Consider the following 11,269-nt stretch of genomic DNA (forward strand, 5'->3'; position numbering starts at 1 on the left):
ATTAATAAAATTGCCCTTAGTTGGTTTTTATAATAAACTATTAATATAAATTAGCAACTTTGTTGAAATACTGAGTAAACTGTAAATGACAATGAATACCATATTTTTCAGTTACTGTGAATCATTAGTAAATTATTGAGTATACTTAAGTACCCTATTTGTAACCTGAAAGATAGTTTCCATTTTGTCAAATTGGGTTTTATATATGTATTATGTATTAGAATTGAATTTTGAATTAAGTTCTATTTGTAAAAATTAGCTGAGGAAGAAAGGGGAGTGTCTTTAAGCCTTTGCATGTTGACATTGTTCTTTGCCCATGCCTTTAAGACTGTGTCTTATTCCAGCTGCCTTCTTTCTTTAACCTGTGCTACTCTAAGACTCTTATGCTCAAACCCCCATCAACTTTTATCTTTTTTAATTACTCTGTTAACACTCATTTGAAGACCAGAATAAAAGATACTCTTAATAACATAATTATACCACCTCACTAAAAATCTGAAAAATAATCTTTCTTTTAGAATAAGTTTTTTTATACCATAAAAAATGTTTCATGTGCTCAGGGAAGTTGGTAGTTGTGTTTCTGTACTTTTCTCATCAGTCTGTGTCACAAAGGAAATTACTAGACCAGGAGCTGTGTCTCATGCTTGTAATCCCAGCACTGGGGAAGCCAAGGCTGGGCAATCATTTGAGAGCAAACTGAGCAACAAAACTAGATCCCCAACTCAATACAAATAAAAATTATCTAGTGGTGGTGCACGTCAGTAGTCCTCGTTACCAGGGTGGCTGAGGTGAGAGGATCTTTTGAACCCAAGAGTTCAAAGCTGTAGTGAGCTGTGGTCATACCACTGGACTCTAGCCTGGGCAACAGATTAAGACCCTGTCTCAAAGAAAAGAAATTACCTTTATTCAAATAGTTTCTTTCTCAACCGATTGATAGCTTGACCCCTTAAACTCTCCGTTGAGAGTTTGCTTTTATGCTTTACATCAAAGAACTCTTTAAAAACATTTTTCCTACTAAAGTATTTGAGTAGACATGTTTAATCTGTTAGTTCAAGGTGTCATTGTTGAACAGTATAATAATGGTTCCAAAGTAGGGAATCAAAGTTAAGAAAATGTGCATGTGTGCTTATACAGTATCAGTCTCTGGCACAACCTCCTTAACCACCACTACATCCTAGGAAAACAAGTTCCCAAATCAGTAACATACAGTCTGGGTTTGGGTTCAGTGCAGGGAATCCATGGGATTCTCTTAATTCAGGGTTATAAAGACCATGTTTTTTCCAAATCAATTTTCGGATCATTAGATATAAGCACTGTTATGTTCCCTAGTTATTAGAAGGGATATTGTCTCAACATAAATTAGTAATTACAGAGTACTTGATACATACTAAACACTTTACATGGATTATGTAAGCAACCCAGTAAATATTCTGCCCTTTTACAGTAGGGAAATAGACTTAGGGAGTTCAGGTAACTTGCTCTAGGTCACATGATCAGGTAGTAGAGCTGGGATTCACACTTGAGGCAGACCATTTCAAGAGGCCAAACCAGTAGCCACTGATCTTTACTGCAGGACTAGCATCTTGTTAACCTGAATCAGAGTCCAGATTTTTGAACAGCTAAAATGTCTGTTAAATTCTTAAGTATTTCCTTTATTGCACATTTCTGGTATCAAATGATTCTGAGAGGATCTTTAAGAATCTTCACAACCTTCCTGGAGGATAGCTCAAAAGACTGAGGCAGAATCACGTATTAAGATATATGTTGCAGGCTTTCCTCATGATCAGACTTCCTCTAGCTAAAGAGTCAAAGATAAACTCGGTAGAATGGTGCTTTTAATAGCATATTTTGAATAGAGAATTTCATCATTTTGTGTTTTTTTAAGATGGGTATGTGATTCAAAGTCTTACAGATAGCCCATTAATTTAACCTGTTGTTTTGTTTCCTAAATAATTTAGAATAAATAAATATAACATTAGTGAGATACTCTATTTTTTGGTTTTGAAACTTGTGAGACTAAAGAATAGGGTGTTTTACTTTCAATTACTTTGTTCTTAAATAGTATTTTCCTTGATGAAAAATCTTTTTTTTTTTTTTGATACGAGCATTCACTTTGTCACCAGGCTGGAGTGCAGTGGCACAACCATAGCCCACTGCAGTCTCTGCCTCCCGGGTTCAAGTGATTCCCCTGCCTTAGCCTCCCGAGTAGCTGGGACTTCAGGCACGCACCACCATGCCTGGCTAATTTTTTGTATTTTAGTAGAGATGGGGTTTCACCATGTTGACCAGGATGGTCTCAATCTCCTGACCTCATGAGCTACCGCACCCGGCCATTCAAAATTCTTAATGCTGTAATATTTAGCCCTATTGGCACACTGGATTTTAAATGATCCATTTTTATAATAAAGTTGTAGCCATTTTTAACCTACTGTCTTGATGCCATTTTATATTAATGTTGTTTGCTTTATAAATGGTTCCCCTTGGTCTGTAAAAATTAGATGCTAATTTTTATAATCTTAAAGATATCTTTGCTAAGAAAAAGTATCTTAAAACATTCTCCTGGAGGGAAAGTGGGCAAAGTGGTGAATTGGGAAGGTTTTGGATGTGTTAGATGGACTGATGGTTGAAGAGACTGAGGGTAGAGACGTAGACAGTAGTTAAGATATTGAATTGTACAGGCCTGAGGTGTAGAGGGAATCGACTAGGTTAACAGCAAAAGTAAAGAGAACAGAAAAGAAACAGTACTTGAGCATAGAGGAAATACTTATAGCAAAGCGGGAAACCTAGTTGCTGGCATTTCAGGGCATCATTTACTTTCGGATTTGTTGGCCACGTGTAGAATAAAAGAACATTTAATTAGGTGACCCCTTAATTGGCTGAATGATTGGATTAAATATCAGTCTGTTAGTGGTTTCAAAGCATTGTTGGTAGATCTGTCTTGTTCATGTCTTCCAGATTTTTTGTAAAACAGTTCTGTCAATAAGTAGAAGGAAAACTCGTCACTGTCTTGGGCAGCATTAAGTTGAGAAGCGTTGAGAATAAACTAAATGACAAAATCAGGAGTTAAACTGATACGTGATGAGATGACTAAAACAATAGTTTAATATAGATAAATGTAAAATCCTGCTCTTTGGTACCTAAAGTCAGAAACAAAATGACAAGAGAAGGCAGAGGTCTGCTAAAATGTGGAAAAACTATAGGTTTTGTTGACAGAATGGAAAAGGTGCATTCTAGAGTGCTGAATCCTGACCTTGAGGGACATAAGAAGTTTGGAATAAATGCAATGAGGAATGTTCCTGAAAAGAATAAGAGACAAAGGCTAGTTTGAGCATCAGTGAGGAAAACCAGGACATGAGTATACATTTTGGTCACCAGCAAGACTGAGATGCTGTAAAGCTGAGGACAGGTATGAAGTTGAAGGTAGTTCAGGTCTGGGTACCAAGGTAACATAACCTGAAGAAGGCAAAGCCATCTAGGTCAGCCACAGCAGGAATGAGGTGGCCAACTCAAGCAAATACCTCCAAGAAGCCATGAATGTCTCTTTATTTGCTCGTTAACAACCCTAACCTCACGTAGTTGTCACTTGCTTCTCTTTTTCCATTGCTATGAGGACATTATGTGTTCACATGTTCTTCCTGCTCCTGTAAATTCCTCAAGGCCCCTTTTGTACTTACACCTCTTCACAGTGCTTGCACCACCTTGCCTTTCCTTCCTCGACACAACAGATATGTAAAAAAAAAAAAACAGTGCTTTTTTTTTTTCCAAAGGAAAGTCACCTCTCCAGGAGAAGGTGTTGAGGCTCAACGTGTGGATCTCTGAGGTGTAGGAAGAGGCATACTTTAGAACTAGCAGTTCACCGAAACTGGGTTCTAAATGGTTCCAACTCTTATACCAACTTTTAATATCTTGAGCCCTCAGTTTCCTCAACAGGATATGAGTATTGCAATTTCTGCCCTGCTTTAGAAGTTAAGATGAATGTGAAAACACTTTTAACAATTATAAAGCACCGTGCATGGTAAGCCTATTGACTGGGCAACTGAAACAATTCTGTGAAGAACTCTTCCTGTCTCCCCCAGGATATTTGGCTTAAGTAAAAAATTTCAGAGTTGAAAAAGACCCTCAAGTCCCAACTGGGTCGTAAATACCAGGCATTATGATGGTTACCCAGGAAATTCATCTCATTAGAATAATAGTGTTTGCATCCATTTCCATTTTTTCTGTTTTTAGTCAAAAATAGAATCTTTTTACCTTCTAAAAAGAAGCAGCTTGTTATCTTCTGGGTGGTAAATAAGTGAGTGTGCTAGTGATCCAGTCACTCCGTTTTTTATTATTTATCATTTAACTGAACACTAGAGCTGCTCTGATGGTTTGGGACCATTACCCAGCTTTAACTGCTCTTTTGTTCCTAGACATATCTTCATTCCCATAATAACCCATGGGATAGATCAGTACTTCGCAAACTTTGCCATACATGGGCATCACTTGGGAGAACTGTAAAACATACTGGTGCCAGGCTCCTGGCTTAAGCATTGCGGTCTAGGGTGTGGCTTCAGTGAGCACTGATGCTTAAAAAATTCCCAGTGATTCTAATATGTGGCCACACTTGGGGAACTACTGAGTAAAACAGGGAAGCATTGAGAACACAATGATGAAATGCAAGAAGTTAATGAGCATTAAAGTACACAGGACAGTATATTAAACTTTGGTTTTTGTTCTTCTTTTTAGAGACAGGGTACAGTTCTAGCTCACTGCAGCCTCGAACTTCTGAGCTCAAGTGATCCTCCTGCCTCAGCCGAGTAGCTAGGACTACAGGTGCGTGCCACCATACCCAGCCAATTTTTTTTTTTACTTTTTATATAGAGAGAGTCTCACCATGTTGCCCAGGCTGTTCTCAAACTCCTGGCCTCAAACATTCCTCTCATCTCAGCCTCCTGAAGTGCTGGGATTACAAGTGTGAGCCACTATGCCCAGCCAGGCCTAGTTTTTTGTTTTTTTTTTTTGTTTTTGTTTTAGTTTATTGTTATTAAAAACTTTTGGTGGAAGTTTATTTATACCAGGTTAAAAATGTCTTCATCTCTTTTTTTTTAAAACAAATTATGACCAAATTTAAAACAAAAACTAGTTGGTCTTATGAAAGCAAAATGAAAGGATTTCAAAATCAAGTCATGAAAGTTAACTTTTAAATTCTAGTCTCTATATTTTTTGCCCTCTGGTCTGTGACCAAAGCCATCTAGTCTATATTTATAGATACAGTTTCAAAATCAAGCAATATGTCTTTTTTAAGTTTACTTCTAATATATTGTACTTTTTGGTATAGTTGAAAGTAAACAGCATGTATCACTTGGCAGGAAAATGTCAGATTTTATGACGAATATTAAACATTTAAGTATTTAAGAGTAAACATCTTTAAAATTAGATGTTTATATAAAATCACCTTGTGCCTGGGAAAAATTACTAGTTGATTTTTTGTTGTTGTCTCTAAGAACAATTTCTAAGTCAAATTGGTCAAAAAATATTCGCTCCAACCATCCAGTTAACCCCTAAAAGATCCCATAGCATACCCAACTGGCAGTCTGTTCCTGTACCATATCTAACTATAGTTACAGTGCACAAACTGATTTATTGAGCCCCTATTCTGGGTTTTTTGCTTTTGTATTTTACTTCAGTAAGTCATTACAAGTCTATTCCTCTCTTACGATAAAGAAGTTAAGAGGTTGCCTGTGACCACATAGCTAGTTAATATCATCTGGGATTTGAATCCAGAATTGTTCAACAACCAAACTCATGACCATTTCACTGTATCTGAAATGGTAAATCATAGCTTGGTCCAGTGACTCTTTAGTTTTAAAATCCTATCAAACCAGTTCTTTGCAGAGTTTTTCAGGTATATAAAGGTACCTTACAAGTCCCTCAGCCCCCAAACTTCATTCCCATCTTCTCTTCCTTGCTCAACATCTCCAGTTTCTACAGCTGTTCTTCAAGAACATAGAACATCCTAGTGGGGTGCCCATATGTCCCCATTTACCAGGGATAGACTTGGTATAGAGGCCTGCCATCCCACTGTAATTAAGAGCAATCTGGGCTGGGAGCAGTGGCTCACTCCTGTAATCCTAGCACTTTGGAACCCCGTTTCTACTAAAATGCAAAAAATTAGCTTAATAAGAATCGCTTGAACCCGGGAAGCAGAGGTTACAGTGAGTCAAGATGACGCCACTGCACTTCAGCCTGGGCAACAGCGAGACTCTGTCTCAAAAAAATAAAAAGTTAAAAAATGATTCAAGTTCTATCGTCATTTCTATCCTTTTTCTCCAATGTGTCTGTATCCCTCTGTCTACAACCTGGCAGCTGTTGTTTTGAAATTGTGAAATTTAGAATTCTGCTATGACAAGTGGAAAATTGAGAAAAGATGCAGAGCCACTTTTTCTCATCCTGTAGGTGACAAGGAGGTTCCCAAGTATATTCTAATAAGAGTAGCTCTCAAAAGTTAATATCAATAAAGCCTCCTAAAGCCTCTAGCAAAGAAAACTACTGCAATCCCTTGTGCAATTCTCCAGACTAAGCTGTTTGGTGGAAGCCTACCATTTTTCGCCTGAAGTCCAGGAGACTGAGGATGTAACTGGGGACATGATCATTGATTCAAAGGTGATTGCTTAAGTATCTTTAAAATGTCTGTAGCTAATCTGAGTACCTGCTTAAATTTCAAAGCCCTGTGGCTTTTTTCTTTCTTTTTTTTTTTTGAAGGATAAACTTTACTCCCCAGAAATACATTGTGAGTCAGACATCCCTTTGAGGATGGCATCTAATAAAATCATTGACAGAGAGGTGATCAGTTAATGATTTTAAATAAATGAATGAAATCAAGTTCTTTTAAAAAATGCTTTCCTACATGATTTTAATAGCAAAATAAGTAATAATCGAAGCTTGTTTAACACTATTTTAGTTTATCTTCATGATGAAATAACAGGCAGTTATTTAAAATGTTTTCTAAAACTTTAAAAATCATACATTTTATAACCTGCTCTTTTCATTCAGCATAATATTGTAAATATTTCCATGGCAAACTTCTAGATTTAATGCTGCATGTTAGTTGTGTGAGTCAGAACATGTTATTCAGTCTCTATGAACGTTACCTTATCTTTCATCTGTAAAATGAAGCTAACAGTTTATCTGCCTATGGTAGCTTAGCATTGCGATGAACAAATGAGATGAAGAGTCAGGAAATCCTAGTACAGGATAGCCTGTAAAACAGACTCAGTAAACATACTGTGGTAAGAAAGAAAATAACTTTGGCTGGTGCGGTGGCTCACACCTGTAATCCCAGCACTTTGGGAGGCCAAGACAGACAGATCGTCTGAGGTCAGGAGTTCAAAACCAACCTGGACAACATGACGAAACCCTGTCTCTACTAAAAATACAAAAATTAGCCAGGCATGATGGCATGTGCCTGTAATCCCATCCAGTCAGGAGGCTGAGGCAGGAGAATCGCTTGAACATGGGAGGCGGAGGTTGCAGTGAGCTGAGATCATGCCACTGCACTCCAGCCTGGGCAACAGAGTGAGGCTTTGTCTCAAAAAAAAAAAAAAAAAAAAAGAACTTTCATTGACTACGACTAGCAAGTTATTTAATATGTGCTGCTCCTAGTATGATGAGGGAGGCAAAGTAAATCAGGTATTGTAAACTGGTAGCATGTTAGCCCTATCTAATCCATAGATGTGCTTGACTTGGCCAGAATGGTAATGCCTCACAAGATTTTTTTTTTTTTTTTCTTTTATGTTTTTCATTGATTGCCTACATAGAAAATTGGATTTCACCAAAGACATCCACACTTTTTGGCATCTGGCAGCATTAGGCCTTCATTCCCAAATGTTAACAATAACTGAGTGCTTTTCCTACCCTCTCCAGTTTGCCGCTGTCCCCAGCACTCCTTAATGTCTCTGTACCACTGTCATATATCAGTGTTGGTAACCATTTATTATTGTTTCAGTCATGGTAGGAAAGTGAAATATTTTTGTTGCTGTCAAATGTGAAATAAGGAAACATTTATGAGGATATACTTTAAAGAAAAATTCTTGTCTCTCTCGTCATCTTCACTTATGTTACCTGCCTGACCCTCATAGGCATTTATGTGGAACCTCTAACCTCTTATAAAATTTTAGAGCCATAAGGAACCAGCACTTTGGACCAGACAGTCATATTTTTCTGGTATAGATAAGTGAGTTAAGATCTCTGAGAAATTATGACTTGCCCAGGATCCTGGTAAAAAAGTAAGGTTAAGGCTGAATCTAGATGTAGAGGGTTGTCCTTATATTTGGTATTTAGAAGTTTTATTTTTAATTCTTAAATAAAATGAGTGTAAATTCCCTTTGAGTAAACAAACCTTCCAACAATGCTCCGCTCTACAAACTACATATGTAACTCATGGTTTTCTAAAAGTAGATTTTTATCACTTTCTGACAATTTCAAGAAATTTTTTAGTTTAATAAGCTTTACTTTTTGCCTCAGTGTTTGTAGCAAATTTAATGAGATCATCTGAAAAGTATTGAATTCTGTGTTACTAGTTTTCCTTTTCTCAAAACTGAAGAACCTGGGCAGAACTTGAAAGCCGCACAACCTTGACACTTATATCTGGGCATTTCCGAAAGTTGTAAATTTGGTTTGGTCTATAGGAAAAGACTTCACAGTGCCTCTCAATTAACTGTGGAACTGGAAGACCCACAAATAATAGATTCACTTTTGTAGATACTTTCAGTCTTCTCCAAAACATTGCTTAATGCAAATAACAAATGAACAAATTAAATTATTTTGTTTTTGTGTTCTTTTCTTCCCCTCTCCAGTTGCTGGAAGGGAAACAGCCCAAATAAGTTGGAAAGCAAGTAACAGGTAATTCACAATTGGATCTGTACTAATTAAGAGAGCCATTATTAGTACGTATAAAAATATCAAGCTCTCTTGAGGCCAGTCTTAGTGGTTCACACCTGTAATCCCAGCAATTTTGGAGGCTGAGGCGGGTGGATCACCTGAGGTCAGGAGATCACCTGAGATCAGCCTGGCCAACATGGAGAAACCCTGCCTCTACTAAAGCCACTGCACTCAAGCCCGGGCAACAGACTGAGACTCTGTCTCAAAAAAAGATAAAGCTTTTTTGAGATTTACCATGAGACTAATTGAATTCATTTGAAAATAAACCCAAAAGAAATTATAACTAATAGCTTTACTTTTAAAAACATTTTAGCTTTTTATACTTTTTATACTTTCTTTTTTGGAACATTGTTTTCAGCATTGAATTGGAAACCATTTTATATGGAGATTTTGTATTATATTTGACACAAAATGTTATGAAGCATTCCCAAATATAAATAGCTTTGGTTTTTATTTCAGATTATAATAATAATCTATGCTCACTATTAAATTGGCAAAGTATATGATGACAAAGAAAACTACTGTTAAGCCCATCACACAGACTTAAAATTTTGGTGTATTATTTGGAAGCTTGTGTTCAGTGTGTGAATACCATCATTCATATCTAGCCAAACCATTGGAACTGTACACAGTTGAGGTTTCAGATATTTACCATTCAGTTGATGGATTTCAAATGGCCCACTGCAATTTAAATTGTAAAGTGGGACAAGAAACACTTTAAGAAAAAAGTATGTATATATGAAGGTATAAGGCATGGGCCATCCATCTCTGACCAGACTGGTTGAGAGGAAGAGAGCAAAAGATCTTGGTTCACAATGAGGCTGTCCCTGAGAAAAGAAGTGAGAGTGAAAATTCTGTGTGATTAATGTCCCCTGCAGCTATAGAGTAAAGTCTGCCTCCTTTCCAAAAGGGCTACAAAATGAAGCATAATAAGCAGTGGCCCAAACCATTCTTCTGTGAAACCCTCATAATTGGAGAGAAGGACGTAAACAGAGAAGCCATTTCTCCATCAGAGAAAGGGAGATGGTGTAGGCTAAACAAGAAGTGCATCAAATGACAGTAGACCCAAGGGACAAGTGTGGAAGACCCAAGCTGAGTGGCAATGGCAAGGCAGTATTGTAGTAGCAAGCAGCCTTGTTATTCTATTAACTCAAAGTGATGCTTTGGATTCTGTTTCAGAAACCATTGCACGTCTGCCCTATCCAGGGACTATTCTAGGCAGAAGGAGAACCAAGATGAGAAAGAATTCCCCGTATCTGAGACTGATACAGGAACAATTATAATACCACACTACGTGCAATAATGATGTCAAACAGGGTATGTTGGAAGGTTAAATTCAACAAACCTGGGGACCCAGGGTTAAGAATATCAAAGAAAGTCCATGGGCAAGAATTGAGAGACGGATGAGGTTTTGCTATATGGGAAAAATGGAGAGAGGCCAGACTGAAAACAGCTGCTACAATGAAGCAGGACAGAGAGTATTTCTTCATGATCTACAAACTCATAAGGTAAGCAATAGTGCTGAATTCCCTACTCTTCAAGATTTATTGAATTACAGCTGTTTAAAATATAGTAAAAATCTAACACAAGCTAATGGGAAAGGCTTATCTGATTAACCAGATTTTTTGAGATAGGGGATTGTATTGCTTTTAGTTATATAAACATCATTTAAATGGAGAGCGTAGCTGTGTTTGATACTAAATTTTGGAAACTGACAATGAAACATTGGCTTATAAATGGGTGCTTTTGGCATGTGGTTTTCTGGTATTTAAACCTTTCCCCTTACAATCTTGATCATGCTGTGAATTTGCTAAGCTCATTTTCCTTTTGCTTTCATCTAAAGCAAAATAAATCTTGAAAATGAATAAGTAGCATGCTATTTTATGCAAAATAATACTGATAACATTTTGATTAGCAAAATGAAGTAATATGTCTGAAATAAATAATATGTTTAGTAAATATGTGTTCATGGGTCAATCTGATGACAGAAAGGAAAAGAAAGCTTAAAGATAAATATCTCTGTGTCTTCAATGCCATCTCTACAACTTCATGTCAAGATCTAACATAATTAGAAAAAAAAAAAACTCTGTCTAATGCCAACACAACTAATTCCATGAAGTTTAGATCATCACAAAACTCAAATTGTTTTATGATTCTTTTATCCATTCAGCTATCTTTTAACTGTATAGTACATTTTAGTGTATATACAGTTTTATGGAATGTGGAGGCAGCATGTGATTTAATTATTTTCTTTCCAGACTGTTTACTTTGTAGTCAAACATTCTTCAAAAACATTTTATTCTCCCTTCCCCTCCCCCACTCTGATTTTCTATTCAAGGCTGTCAGTTCC

General features: G+C 36.8%; 1 long non-coding RNA gene across 1 annotated transcript; it reads left to right on the forward strand.

The window, feature by feature from the left end:
* The first annotated feature begins 4,694 nt into the window (after positions 1–4,694).
* On the forward strand, positions 4,695–10,781 carry LOC144577642 (uncharacterized). Its single transcript, XR_013521959.1, has 2 exons — positions 4,695–4,812; positions 10,099–10,781. It is a non-coding gene; the product is annotated as an uncharacterized LOC144577642 (long non-coding RNA).
* The last annotated feature ends 488 nt before the right edge of the window (positions 10,782–11,269 follow it).

The sequence above is a fragment of the Callithrix jacchus genome, chromosome 9 (assembly GCF_049354715.1).
Source record: "Callithrix jacchus isolate 240 chromosome 9, calJac240_pri, whole genome shotgun sequence".
Taxonomy (NCBI): domain Eukaryota; kingdom Metazoa; phylum Chordata; class Mammalia; order Primates; family Cebidae; genus Callithrix; species Callithrix jacchus.